The following is a 14684-nucleotide window of genomic DNA, read 5'->3' as shown; positions in this document are numbered from 1 at the left end:
TAGTATTTGGGACAAAACACAACACTGTGTGTATGCTGCATCTTGTCCTAAATACTAGTGTGTGCACTATTTTTGCGCTGCAAAGTCAGTAACTTAGTAGTATCGTCAACTACTTCCTTCATCAGCATCAAGGCCACCACTAGTTTGGCGCAGATGCCATACACCGAGGATGGATGCTAATGGCCGTACCCTTTATAACGGAGGGCAGTAACGGAGGGCAGCTTGCGCCACCTAGCCAAAAATTAAGAACCAAAAATATGATTTCTTTCCTTTGTCAATTTGCTTACCCTCCGCAATTTTACAACTACTATAATCAGGCGGTGTGGGATATCACCAGGATGACCTTGGGAAGATCAGGCAATCAAAACAACTAAAAACATCACGTCCTCTCTCCCAGCGAGAGTCACCAATTTTCCTCTAGTAAAACCTAGTCGGCATTACCCCGGCGCTGGGCTCGCTGGGAGACAGGGGTGGAGACTTTGGGCCGGAGCCACGCAGGAGGGAGTCCCAATTTTCCTCTGTCCCGCCTGTCCCCAACGTGTCAGTCAGTTGTACGTCATTCAATTCTCCCTAGATAATTTCCACCAGTCTTTCAATCTCCTCTTCGTTATTAAAATGCCCTTATCATCCATTCTCATCTGCAAACCCCAGTGCTCAGGCCAAACCCAATGATCCCCTACCAAGAGGGCGGGACCAATCCCTGTACACCTTAACACCACATGTTCTCTTGTCACGTCTTCCCCTTAATATACGGCACAGCACGTTTCCATTTTCTCAAACTTTGTCCTATATGTCCTAGACCTCAATACTCCCGTTCTAGCCTCGAATAACAACGAGCTCCCCCGTGAATTATCATACCAATATTCCTTCCTTATTTCCTGTTTCAGTCCCCTATACATAGTTAAAGCTGATTTTCACTGCATTCTTTCCTCCCACATCTTTCTCTTGGCTACTTTTACTTCCTTTTTCAGAGGTAGTCTGCCTTCCACCAGTACTTGACCGAGATGACGATACTGATCAAAGTTGCCGGACTGAATTTCAAAAAGGGTTTATAAGACACAACCTTGTCCTGGTTTCGGGACGTCGCTTGCTATAGTAGGGTAAAACATAAAGATGGTGCGAGGGGGAAAAGGGCGCGCACGAGAAAATCCGTTGTGTAAGGCAGGTCGCTCCTTTCCTCTTCAGGTTTCTTAGTTTTCACCCTTTTCACCCTTGCACTCTCTTCGTTATGTTGTATCTGACTCTGACAAAATTACAACTTTCAGCGATGGTGGTACCACGGTATGAGAATTGTGCTAGCTAGTTAGTGGACGACAGACCTCACAATAAAGATGTTTTTAACACCTTCCTGGCATAAAATACTGATATAACGATAGAATATTCCTCGTGTTTACCAAATGCAGAAGTTGAACTTTTTATGCGCACCCTCTACAGGCTCCCCCCATCAGAACAGATTGACACAGTGGCATAGTATTTGTTGTCATTGCTTTTTATGCTCCAAACTACCGATAAAAAAAAAAAAAAAGTAAAGACTAAATATGTGCAAAGATAGGTGCTGTCAATGTTGATCGTGCGGGACGGTGCTCTCCAAAAATGCTAACAGCTAGAAGCAAGGCCGGGGGGAGAAGCTGTATGCAAGCACGGAATCTTACTGGAAAAAAGTTGGCTACTGACGCGTCATAGACCTAACCTTGTACTGTCGTTCTACGCAGACCATCCAGACGATGGCTAATTTGTTAGTCACCACTGCGCCTCCTATAGGTCGTGAAAGTTGCGAATAGTAGTAACAGAGATGTTTGCACCACCTGCCTGCAATAGTTTCGGGTCTATAAAATAGCACATTCGTGCAAATGCTAAAAACGAGACATACGAAAACGACTGGTTTTGCAAATGCTGCCGAGAAAAAGACTGCACCCGAACATTCACACGATGGCCAAGGACCCAAGACAAGACAGAACGAGAACCCAAGAAAGAAAAACACAAACGCTGACGCAAAAGTCATCAGATTGCCAAATGTGCCAATGCGGGCCAGGCAAGTGCTTCCGCTGTCGATGTTGTCAGTATTAAAAGAGAGAAATACTGAACAGCGAAAGGTCACAATTCCACCCAACGCAAAAACAAAAACGTCCATAACAAGCAAACTCGCGTAGAGGTATACAATATTGAGCACTATCAAGCTCGCGCCCAACTAATTGAAGACGATTGGAACGTGTGGCTGCCCCTAGTTTCCGCTCAAATCCAACACATATAAAACCCGAAGCAGACTAAGGCCGATGATACCGTCTTCGATTTGCTCAGCTCCGTAAGAACACGAACACTGACATAAACGATAACAACAACAAAAACATGTAGTCCTCGAGGGTCCCAAACAATCTATGTGGTGGCGTTCGTCACAAGCCCGCTGCGAAGCTACGAACCCGCGCTCTGAGGCTCCACTATGCAAAGAACAAACGATTTTTTTACATGGTTAAACAATAGACAACGGGTGCTTCTTGAATAAAACGAGCAATATTTGTTTTCGTTGCATGGGCGCTTGGCCAGCGGAAACGCACATTTGAACCTCAAAAACAAAACAAGTTCTCGAAGCGCCAGGTCTTCCACACCGAGAAGTCACCCAGTAGTCGCGTCTTTTTTGATGACCGGTGTAGCAACGGTACATATCAATTTATCCGGGTTCGGATGAGGGCAGCACCGAAACCAGTTAGGCAGTCAGACGCTCGAAAAGGAATTTTAACTTACGTTGAAATCGGTGAGAGATCTTTTAACCGCCTTTCATATTGATCGCGTCCCATGGAGATGGTAGATTCGGCCGATGCAGGGACTCGAATATTTCGTCAGTTTAGTACGCAAGGGGTGGCCAGATGTCGCCAAATGGATAGATAAATACCAATAAATACTAGTGGTGCATCACCTAGCCTCTCCTGGACTTTACGTTAGATTGTATGCTAACCCATTAATTTTCTGTGCAAATTAAAACTTCCTTACATATGTGCCACCACGCTGGATCACGCATCCCCACACCGCCAGAGCGGCCTCCAGGCGGCCATCTTGCATGAACAAAATCACATTTTCGCGAGCGTTGCAGAGGCCGCCGGCTTCGTGCTCAAGACAGGTTTTCCACTCGTTCGTCGCCATTCGCCCTGTGAAAACGATGAAACTTGCATTTGAGATCACGTGAAAATCGTACGAAAGGTCAGCGCCGCAAGAAAAAGATTCGTCGAAAGCAAGTTTCGCCGGTCTCGCGGCATGATCGAAGCAAGGGACTCAAACCGCAACCGTAACCGGAATGAAATCGTTATTTGAAATCTATGGAAACCGTCACCGTACCGTGAATTATTAGGGAGTTTTAGGTAATCGTTTTTGCACACCCGATACGGTACGAAATGCGCATGTCAGTCTTCAGATATAGCGCATGCGCAGTTTTGCCTGGGTTGTGCAAAAACGGTTCCCTAAAACTCTCTATTTACCAATAACCGATAATAACCGGGAAATACAGGGTGTCACAAAAGAAAATTTACACGGTCTTTTTTACCGCAAAAATAAACTAAGCATCGCCGAGCGCTCATTCTCCGCCCAAAGGTAGAGCTGGAGGTCACAACCAGATGCCAAAGTTTCAGCCCGATCCGATAACTTAATCAATAGTTATAAGCGATTTTCTGAAAATTTCAATGGGAAAATGGCGGCCGACGGAGTTTTCAAACACATGGGGCTCTATGGCGCCAGAAACCGAAAACGGGCAAAATTCGGCTCCATTTTCCCATTGAAATTTTCAGAAAATCACTAATAACTTCTGATTAAGTTATCGGATCGGGCTGAAACTTTGGCATCTGGTTGTGACCTTTAGCTCTACCTTTGGGCGTAGAATGAGCGTTCGGCGATGCCTAGTTTATTTTTGCGGTAAAAAAGACTGTGTAAATTTTCATTTGTGACACCCTGTATATATCAGTTTTTTTCAAGAATGACTTCGAGAAGGAGGTGTCGTGTCCATTTGACAGAGTTACCGTCAGCGGGTGATCCATATAATCAAGGTTAGGGGTGTCGCGAACTTTTGTCGAACCAGATTTTTTGGTCGAACTTTCGGGGTTCGGCTGGGTCGAACCGGTTCGACGAACCTTCGAACTTTTCACCAGATTCGACCGGTTCGACTTTGTGGACCTTGATACAAGCATGTCTAGGTTTGGAGAATTTCTTTTTTTATGCAAAGGGTTATTTTATTGTGTGAACAGCTGCAATTAAAAGAAACTAATTCAATTCACTGAAGAAGTTAATAGCTTAAATTTTAGTACTGTATTGACTGAAATAGCCGATCAGCGCTGCACTTAATTCATCTCTTAGCCATTACCATCCAATCCGAAGCCAACTGGCCAGCCTGTCGCGCATGCGCACACAAGTCGAACCTCAATACAAGGTCGACGACACCCCTAATCAAGGTACAACTCGTCGAAAGCAAGTGTCGCCGGTCCCGCGGTGTGATCAAGGCTTCCTTGGCACGCCGAAGCGCCGCGGCGAGTGACGACGAACGAGTAGAAAACGTGTCTTCGGCACGCTGCCGCCGGTCTTAGCTACGCTAACAAAAAACAACAAAAATCTCTTGCAAAATGGTGTCCGGCGGCCGCACTCGCGGAGCTGGGATGCGAGATAGAGAATAGGGGTGTCGCGAACCGGCCGAGGTTCGAGTTCGACCAGGTTCGACTTTTTCGAACCTTTTGCGCAAATTTCGACGAACCTTGTATTGAGGTTCGACTCGTGTGCGCATGCGCGACAGGCTGGACAGTTGGCTTCGGATTGGATGGTAATGGCTAGGAATAAATTAAGGGCACCGCTGATTAGTCATTTCAGTTAATACAGTACAAAACAATTAAGTTACTAACGTCTTCACTGACTAAAATTGGTTTCTTTTAATTGCAACTGTTCATAAAATAAAATAACTCTTTGCATAAAAATAAATTCTCCGAACCTAGACATACGTGTATCAAGGTCTGGCCACACTGTCCGCAAAGTCGAACCGGTCGAATCTGCTGAAAAGTTTCGAAGGTTCGTCGAACCGGTTCGACCCAGTCGAACCCCGAAAGTTCGACCTAAAAATCCGGTTCGACAAAAGTTCGCGACACCCCTAATAGAGAACAGTGGGTCGCACTAGTGCCACTACGCCAGCTCTGAGCTAGCTACGCTTCAGAGTAACGACACGGCCATATTGTGGCTTAAAATCATAATTAGGGGTGTCGCGAACCGGCCGCGGTCGAGTTCGACCAGGTTCGACTTTTTGGAACTTGTAGTGGAAAGTTCGACGAACCTTCTATTGAGGTTCCACTCGTGTGCGCATGCGCGACAGGCTGGCCATTTGGCTTCGGAATGGATGATAATGGCTAAAAGTTGAATTAAGCGCAGCGCTGATTGGCTATTTTAGTAAATAGAGTACTAAAAATGAAGTCATTAACTTCTTCATTGATTAGAATTATTTTCTTTTAATTGCACCTGCTCACAATATAAAATAACCCTTTGCATAAAAAAAGTCCAAACCTAGACATGTTTGTATCAAGGTCTGACCACACTGTCCACAAAGTCGAACCGGTCGAATCTGGTTAAAAGTTCAAACTAGGGGTGTCGCGAACCGGCCGCGGTTCGAGTTCGACCAGGTTCGACTTTTTCGAACTTTTAGTGAAAAGTTCGGCGAACCTTGCATTGAGGTTCGACTCGTGTGCGCATGCGCGACAGGCTGACCAGTTGGCTTCGGATTAGATGGTGATGGCTAAGTGATGAATCAAGGGCAGCGCTGATTGGTTCTTTCAGTTAATTCAGTACAAAAAATTAAGTTAACTTCTTCAGTGATAAAAATTTATTTCTCTTAATGAACCTCTTCCAAAACCGACGCGCCCCATCGCGGCGAAATACCACGCAGTGCACTCTGGGAACTAGTTGGCCACTCAGTTTCGGTTTCGACTGAGCAACTTCATCTCATGCTATCACGCCGCGACCGAACGCGCGGCTTGCGTTTTCGATTATCTGACTTTTCACGAACGTACAATACACTCATTCTCGATCGATACAAAACGAAGACCGGGGTACTTTCCTTGGTTCCCGAAACACCGGATATTCTGCGTGCGTATGCGAACGTAGTAAGTCGTGGCTTAGTCACCTCACCCCACGAGTGCATCTTTGAGCTCAATGTCAGTAATCCCGTGTAGTACCAGTGAACTACAACTGAAATTTGTTCGTCTGGAGCCTTACACGCATTTTATTTGCCAAACGTCCGCTTCTTGTTACTTCATTGGGCGAAAAGCAAGCCGCATCCTCACAGGGTATCAAAGTTGAGGCCAGCGTTTACGCATGAACTTTTAAGGAAACGCAATAAATTCGACCTCACTACTGCACGGAAGTTACTATGATGTCTTCCTCGTGTCATCGTATATCTCCCACTCAAATTTTATGCTGATAGAAGATTAACTTTTCGCAAACGCTGAGACCGGCTAGCTACGACGGAGGCCCTAACAAGCGTCCCCTACTCCTCGGTAAGCCTTTTTGGACCAGCTTTTACTGACGCCCGAGATCTGTGCCGGGAACGGGTTGTCTGAAATTATCTCGGCATACTCAGGCAGGAAGAAAGAAAACACATAACAAATATTATGGCCATTAGCAACCGTCAAATGCGCTTTGAATTCGTTCGAGGAGTTGTCTGAAGAATGTCGCACCGTGCGCCGGACGGGCATGAACCCCAATGCGGTGCGCATAGGGGTTCATGCCCGTCTGACGCACTTCCGGTGAACGGTGCGACATTCTTCACACAAGTGCTCGACTTTTGCATTCTTAAAACGGTCAGTATGCGCGAATGTGCCTATATGATTGGAGGATAACTTTATGCGCATACGCGATGTTGAATATTAGTGAAATGCAAGCGGGTGGGGACTTCACTTCGTGCAGTGCTGCGGGTCAGTACAGATAAGAAATAAGAAGTGTGTTAAAATTGAGCTTTTCAATGGCACCTCCGAGTTTTACCTAGCATACTCAGGTACATTAAGAAAAACAGTAATTGCAAAAAGAAATATTTCGTCTATGGACGCACGAAGCAAACAAACTTCCTGATCAACAACACTAATGTAAAGGCGCGAGCTCGATGTATGCATACTTATTGTTTGCTACAGCTTTTTGATTCGTACACAAGCAAGATCCCCGAGCTTCGCAGCGTCAAGACTCCCAGCACTGGCTCATCCATATACCTCGATTGGAAGGCTCAGGTACAAAAATACATACCTAACAGGAAGGCTCAGGTACAAAAATACAACAAGCATGTGTTAAGACAAGCTCTACGTCTCGGGCTTGTGCTAAAGCTTCGAGGTCTGGCCATTTAGGTTAGTTTAGAGACCACAAATGACGCTCTTGGGACCAGAAAACAATATCTTATCGACGTGTCGATCGATACCGAAACCATGCCACCCCCCTCCCTGGCCAACTAGTTCCCAGAGTGCAACGCGCGCCGTGTTGCATGCAGGGCTTTATGGAAGTAGTCTATTGCAACTGTTCATAAAATAAAATAACCCATTGCATACAAAAAAAAATTCTCCAAACCTAGACATGCTTGTATCAAGGTCTGGCCACAGTGTCCACAAAGTTGAACCGGTCGAATCTGGTGAAAAGTTCGAAGGTTCGTCGAACCGGTTCGACCCAGTCGAACCCCGAAAGGTCGACCTAAAAATCTGGTTCGACAAAAGTTCGCGACACCCCTAGTTCAAACGTTCATCGAACCGGTTCGACCCAGTTGAACCCCGGAAGTTTGACCTAAAAATCTGGTTCGACAAAAGTTCGCGACACCCCTAATCATAATTGCCAGTAGGGGTGTCGCGAACCGGCCGAGGTTCGAGTTCGACCAGGTTCGACTTTTTCGACCTTTTAGTAAAAAATTCGACGAACCTTGTTTTAAGGTTCGACCCGTGTGCGCATGCGCCACAAGCTGGCCAGTTGGCTTCGGATTGGATGGTGATGGCTAAGGAATGAATTAAGGGCAGCGCTGATTGGTTATTTCAGTTAATACAGTACAAACAATTAAGTTAACTTCTTCAGTGATTAGAATTGGTTTCTTTTAATTGCAACTGATATAAAATAAATAAAAAAACATTTTGCATAAATTTTTTTTTCTAAACTTAGACATGCTTGTATCAAGGCCTGGCCACACTGTCCACTAAGTCGAACCGGTCGAATCTGGTGAAAAGGTCGAAGGTTCGTCGAACCGGTTCGATTCAGTCGAACCCCAGAAGTTCGACCTAAAAATCTGGTTCGACAAAAGTTCGCAACACCCCTAATTGCCAGTTATCTGAAGCTTTATCGGAAATCACAGGAAACGCTTTTTAGTCCTTCACAAATGTTTAAACAGTTCCAGACAAAGCAAAGCAATATTACATGAGCTTCCTAACACCGAATCGAATGCTGAGGAAGCCGCACTTTTGAATCATGAGGATCGACAGTTGCGTCTGCTCTGCACAAGCCCCAAAATGGCGGCGCCCACAACAATGTTGGGGGGCTCATTTAGTGGCTCTAGGCCGCACCAAGCGGGACAGTGCATCTCTGGTCAACGTTGATCTGGTAATACATTTCCGCTCAATTTAAATTTAAGATTAAAGGAGCCCTGACACCCCCCCCCCCCCCCCAAAAAAAAAAAAGAAAAAAAAATGCACGTTAAAACAATGCAAAAAAAAACAAAAAAACAACAACTAACGCCAAAAAGAATAATAATGTTTGGAGTTGGGCTAGTTGGTTTGACACATAGAGATCACACATACTAACTCTAGAGGAAAAGGTCCGCCATTTTACCCGATTTTCCCATACATTCTGGCTGCCGCAAGCGGCGGAGCATGCAGGCAGACCCTCGGGGTCCCAAACACGGTTACATCATCAGAGCAGTTTCGTGAACTTCAACAACCCACGAACTTACCGGTGGAAGGATATTCGCGTTCCTTTCGAAGCTTTCTCTTTGCATAGCGCGCAGATGTACGGCCTCGCGTTAACGTTAAACTAAACCATATACCCGGCTTCGCCGGTGGGGCACGGGTGGACGCGGTTGAGGAATACGAAACTGCGAACCACCAGATTTCCGAGATTTCGACAGAAGGGAAGTTAATGCAGCGTAATGACCTTATTGCTTTTTATAAGCGTTAGAATAGCTCAGAATTTAGTTTACAACGTTAAATTATCACTGTTTTTATTGCTGAGAGTTTTCACTCTTCGCGTTTACCATTGCGACTGCCGTCCTTCAGCTGGCAACGTTGCTTTCTTTCTCTCGTGTTCTGTCGCTCTCTTTTGCGATCTTTCACTCGGGACCCCGGGTGTCGGCGCACGGGATTTGCCACTCCTCCTCACCCACCTTTACCCCCCTGGTTTGACACTGATGGTATGCTGCGCTGCGTAGTTACGCGGAAAAAACACTGGAGAAATAAAGTTAAAGCAGAAGGACAGACAAAACATGCATGAATTGGCGCAGACTAATCAGTTCAGTTCCGAAAGCGCTTATTGGCCTTTGGAAGAGGGAGAATGGGGCTAAGATCGGTGGCTTACAAGCCTGGATCTATGGCCAAGGGAAGGGGTTGAGGGGGGTTACAGATAGGCGGTGAGCCCCGCATCGTGGATGAAATCCACAAGCGTGGTCATAACCGCCCGACGTTTGTCGGGAGGGCCCTGAGGATGGACCCATTCCTCCATGCTGGATACGTCTGGTGGTATGTGTTTTCGACGAATCTCTTCCAGCTCCGGGCAGTCCCAGAGTAAGTGGCTTTGGTCGGCAAGAAGGCTGGGGTCTTGACAGAAGCTGCAATGGGGTGATGTGGGTGGCTTGGTCCAATGCGTCCTGCGTGCCGGTGTGCATATGGTGTTTGTGATTATCCTCCGGAGCAGCACCGTTGATCCCCTGCCCATTCCGCTCGGGAGCGGATTTACGCAGGGGGTCAGGGCTGCCCTCAGGGTCTGTCTTGAGGATTCTTTAACGAGCTGTTTTGCCTCCTCAGGGTCGTAGTCTGGGTCTTCGCCATCGTCGCCAAGCTCAGGCGGGAGCGAGTACCCGTGTTCTTGTAGGTGACTTGGCACACTACTCGGCTCGCGGGGGGAATCCAGATGCGCGCGGGCCATGCAGTGAGCTTGTACGTTGCCCTGAATGTCTGTGTGGGCAGGTATCCAGGACACTTTGATGGTTGTACCGGCTGCAATTAGGTCGGAGGCCATCCTTCGGATTGCCTTAACTCGCTTGTTCGGGGAAGTGGCGAGAGCGACATTCTATTAATGCAGCCGCAGAGTCAGTAAAAATGTGTAGGTGTGTCGGTCGGACTTCCTTCTCGATGACGGTGCGCAGTGCCAGTTGGATAGCTCCAAGTTCTCCGCCCTTGACCGATGTGCCGCCGGGCAATGTTTCGGCCATGGTGATTCCAAGGCGGGGAATCACAACCGCAGCGGAGCAAATCGGTTTAGGGAAGGAGACGAAAGCCGCATCAGTGTATACTGCGAGCTTCGCATTGGTGTCCGTCCACTCTTGGATGAGTTTGCAGTGCTGTCGCACTTGGCAAGCTTGCTTGCCAGGGCGACTGGGCCCGGCTCCCCTTGGTACCGGTCGGTCGTCCACGAGGCACACATCGTCGCTCCAAGGAAGGTCAACCTCCGGGAGAGGGGGAAGGGCTCTGATATCTAAGCCGATCATCTCTAGGATTTGTCGTCCGGAGGCTGAGTGTTGGAGTCGCTTTAGATGAGCTCGTGCTCTCTCCTCTACGGTTCCTCGAGCCGTGTTGAGCTTCGCGTGTGCCTTGAGCTTGTCTAGCGGTGTATATCGGGGGAGGCCAGTGACAATTCGAGCTGCGTTGTTGGTAAGGATTTCCAGTTTCTTTCATTGTGTGTTGGTAAGTCGGTAGTGGGGGGCACCGTAGCAGATGCGGGAGACGATGAGGGTTTTCACCATGCGGCGGGCAACTTCCTCGTCAGCGCCTCCTCTGGTGCCACTGATCCTTCTAATGACGTTTAGTGCTGCCTGGCACTGTTGGGTGACCATTGTTAGCCAAGGCTTTGCGGTGCCATCCACGTGGAATTGGAGTCCTAGGATGCGTACCTCAGGTGCTGATCTGATCGGTTGGCCCGCGAGAGTCAAGTGAAGAGTTGAGCTGATGTTCGCGTCCCTTTGCCGTCTGGGGGCTACGACTACGTAGGTTGTCTTATCCGGCGAGGCGGTTAAGCCTACGCTTTGGAGGTGACTTGTCACGACGTCGATCCCCCGTTGGAGGATGCGCTGTTGTTGCGGAACGTCGCCGCGCACTGTCCAGAGGGAAACGTCGTCCGCATAGATGGTGAAGTGGAGGTTGGATACCTGTTGCAGTCGACCGGGGAGACGCGCCATGGCCAAATTGAAGAGGAGTGGGGACAGAACTGACCCTTGTGGAACTCCTACTTTGTTCGGTTTTGGCGCTGCCAGGTGTTTGCCGATCCGGATCGCGAAGGTGCGAGTCTCGAGGAAAGACTTGATGAAATTTAGTGCGCGGCCTTCAATGCCGAGGGCGCGCGCTTCTTGGACGATTGCCCCGTGTGGGACGCTGTCGAAGGCTTTTTTGACATCGATCGCGACGACTGTTCTGATTTTATTTCAAATTTCTGTGGAATGGGCTTTGGAATAAGATCTTTGGAGAATAGGATAAGGCTTTTCTGCGTGCCCAAGCCTGTTCTGAACCCTGTCTGCGTCGGATGAAAGGCTTTCGTCCGCTCCAGGTACCAGGAGAGGCGGCCAAGTAGCATTCTCTCCACCAGCTTGCAGACGCAGGAGGTGAGAGAGATTGGACGGAAGTTGGCTAGGGTGGTCGGCTTCTTGCCGGGCTTAGGAATTGGAATAACAGTGGAGAGTTTCCACTGGTCTGGAATGTTGCTGGTGCGCCACACTTCGTTAATGTCTTCAAGAAGCCGAGTTTTTGTGGCTTCGGGAAGGTTTCGGAGCATGGCGGTGGTTATTCCGTCCGGACCTGGAGCGCCGTTTGGTTTCCCGTGGTGCAGAGCGTCTTCCATTTCTCCTCTGGTGAAAGGTTGGTTCATGGGGTCCTTCTCGTTGATCTTGACCCTTTCGTATGGGTCCCCCACAGCTGGTGGGGTGCTGGTCGCCGCTGGCTGGGGAAAGAGCGTGTCTCCAGTCTTGCGCCAGTGTTTCAACCGTCTCGTTTGTCGTGAGTGCGAGCGTGAGGGTCGCTGCGCGATCCCTTGTTTTGCCCAGCATGGCTCTGCTGACTGCCCATAGTTTTTGAGCGGATGTTTTTTCCGAGAGCGAGGCACTGAACTCCAGCCACTTTTGCCGATCGAGCTGAACCGCATATTTGAGGGCAGCTACCGTGGCTCTTGTGACCTCCCTCAAGGCTCTCGCGTTTTTTGGGCCTCTCCTGTAGCGTTGTAGAGCCCTCAGCCGCCGAGCCCAGAGATTCAACAGGTGAAGGTCCGGGATGGGAGTGTCGAGATTTATTTGTTTCTTCGTGGTCGCGGCCAGGAGGGCCTCCTTGGTGGACTCGAAGACCGTTGGTGCTGTGCTGCTTTGGAGTTTGCTCCGGTACAGGTCCCAGTTCACGACATGTACGAGCCGTTTCCCGGGCTTGGAGGCCGCCGATCCGTTGAGGGCCAGGACTATCCTGATGGGCAGGTGATCGCTCCCGCGAGTGTCGGCCTCCGGCTTCCAAGTGTGGTTGGCCGTGTGTGGGCTGTTTGTCCAGGTGGTATCTGGGGTGGTGTGTTTCTGCCGAGCGTTGCAGCTCAGCCGTGTCTTCATCCCTGCGGTGTTCATCAGGGTGTAGCGGTGGTGGGTCATTTCATCCAAAAGGTTTTGGCCTGCCGAGGTGTCCTGGGCGTAGTCCCATGCTGTGTGTTTGAGGTTGAAGTCTCCCCCGACTATCTTCTGCTCTTTTGGGTAAAGGCCGTCGAGGTGAGCAATCCATCCGTGGTCCCTGGGTTCCCTGATGGAAGCCCCAGGTCGGTAATACACGGACACCAGAATGACAGGAATGTCTTGCTGGGTGGTTCGGACGGCTACCACTTCCTGATGTTCCGTGCACCATTGTTGAAGGTCGATCTTGTGCTGCGGCCAGTGTTTCTTGAGGTAGACCACGGCTTGCCCTTCCTGGCCTCCGAACTGGTCCGCCCTAACGGACGGTATCGAGGGATTTGCGTAGGACTTATAGCCGGTCAGCTTGAAGGTGGTACAGTAGACTTCTTGCAGTAGGTAGGCGTCTGGGCGTTCCTGTGGTTTGTTATGATGCGTGGCTTTGAGTTCTGCGGCACGTAACCGCAAACCTCGGCAGTTCCACTGGGTAACGTTTACTGCCATGCTGGGGGGTTAAGGTTGCTCTGTACGGCAGTGCCGGTCTGGGCGGCGATGGCCGTGAAGAGCTGGAGCAGCATGGCAGGGTCGATGGTAATCGTTGTAGGAGCAGTTAGCTGGGGCGCAGGCTGTTGACTGTTTCCCCGCTTCTTGCGGTAGTCTTGTCGGATGCGCTTTGAGTTGTCTTGGGACCCCGGAGGAGTGGTGCGCCGTCGCGCCGCCTCTCGAATTTTGCGGACAATATCAAGTCTCCTTGGGCAGTATTTGTCTGTAGCCAGGTGTCCATTCTTTCGGCACATTTGGCAGAAAGGGATGGGGGAAGGGCAGGTCACGTTTCCTTGGTCGTCCATTGTCTCTTCGTGGGGCTTGCCGCACGTGGAGCAGACCTGGGGTTCTGGACAGATGTCCGGCTTGTGGCCGATCTTATGACAGTTGCTGCAGGTCACAGCTCGTGCCCTGTACGGGTATACCTGCAGGACGCTGCGCCTGTACCAGACGTGTCTGGGTATATGGGTTCCCTGTAAGGTGATGAGTGCAGTATTGCCTCCTCGGCTCATCGGCCGAGCTGCCACAATCACTGACCCCTCAGTCTCCAGGCCTGCCATAAGTGAAACATTGTTTTCTCCCTGGTCGATGCCATAGATGACACCGCGGATTTGGTTTTCGCCGACTGGCTTGTACGCCTGGATGGGTAGGGGGGGGGGTTTCCCAGCAATATGGATTTCGGTAATGCCAAGAAGGGTTTGGGCGGTGGCCTTGGAGTTTACCATGACGGTTATTGTGTTAGTTTCCTTGGTGGTTTTAATGGAGACCGCACCCGGTGCGAGCTGGACGGAGGCGGTGATGGCCTCCATTAGCCCTTTCTTTGGGAGAGTTGTGACGTCTGTCTTGGTCTTTGGGCGCAATGTGATTATGTGGCGCTCTTGCGTCTTGGGTTTAGGCGGGGAGTCCACGGTGCGCGTGTTGGATTTTGCGCTAAGGCGTGCTCTCTTGGCCGCTTTTTTCGAAAGCTTTGTCACCTATGGGTGGGGGGAGTTGTGATCGTTGTCGCTGTTTTCTTCTCTGTTAGCTGTGAAGGTGAACAGCGACGTTGAGGCCGCGGCAGCGCCGTCAGAGCAAGAGGAGAGCCCACTTGAGGAAGGATTTTGGGCAGCTGTTGTCGCCGACGGGGTCATTTCTGACGACCCCGCTTCCATGTCTTGGTCGCCGGGCGCGTGGTGCTCAATCGCGACGTCGGCGCTGTCGAGTTTTTAGAGCGCAGCTCTTAGGGGCCCGTTCCCGGCTTGAGCGGCGTCGGCGTCGGCGTAACCAAGGTCACCCCAAGGTCACGCGGCCCCCAAGGTCATCCCAAGGTCACGTGACCGCCAAGGTCACC

The 14684-nt window shown here is 49.7% G+C and overlaps 1 protein-coding gene across 2 annotated transcripts in view; it reads right to left on the bottom strand.

The window, feature by feature from the left end:
- The window catches only part of LOC8041439 (gamma-tubulin complex component 2), a 61757-nt gene extending 58947 nt beyond the window's left edge, over positions 1 to 2810 (bottom strand). For both annotated transcript variants that reach the window (XM_029986332.4, XM_029986335.4), the window contains exon 1: positions 2740 to 2810. The gene's annotated coding sequence lies outside the window, so the exon portion shown is untranslated. The remainder of the gene's footprint in view (positions 1 to 2739) is intronic.
- Positions 2811 to 14684: the final 11874 nt, after the last annotated feature.

This window comes from Ixodes scapularis, unplaced genomic scaffold (assembly GCF_016920785.2).
Source record: "Ixodes scapularis isolate PalLabHiFi unplaced genomic scaffold, ASM1692078v2 PGA_scaffold4__175_contigs__length_147842914, whole genome shotgun sequence".
In the NCBI taxonomy this organism is placed as follows: Eukaryota; Metazoa; Arthropoda; class Arachnida; order Ixodida; family Ixodidae; genus Ixodes; species Ixodes scapularis.
This window is presented reverse-complemented; position numbering and strand designations above follow the sequence as displayed.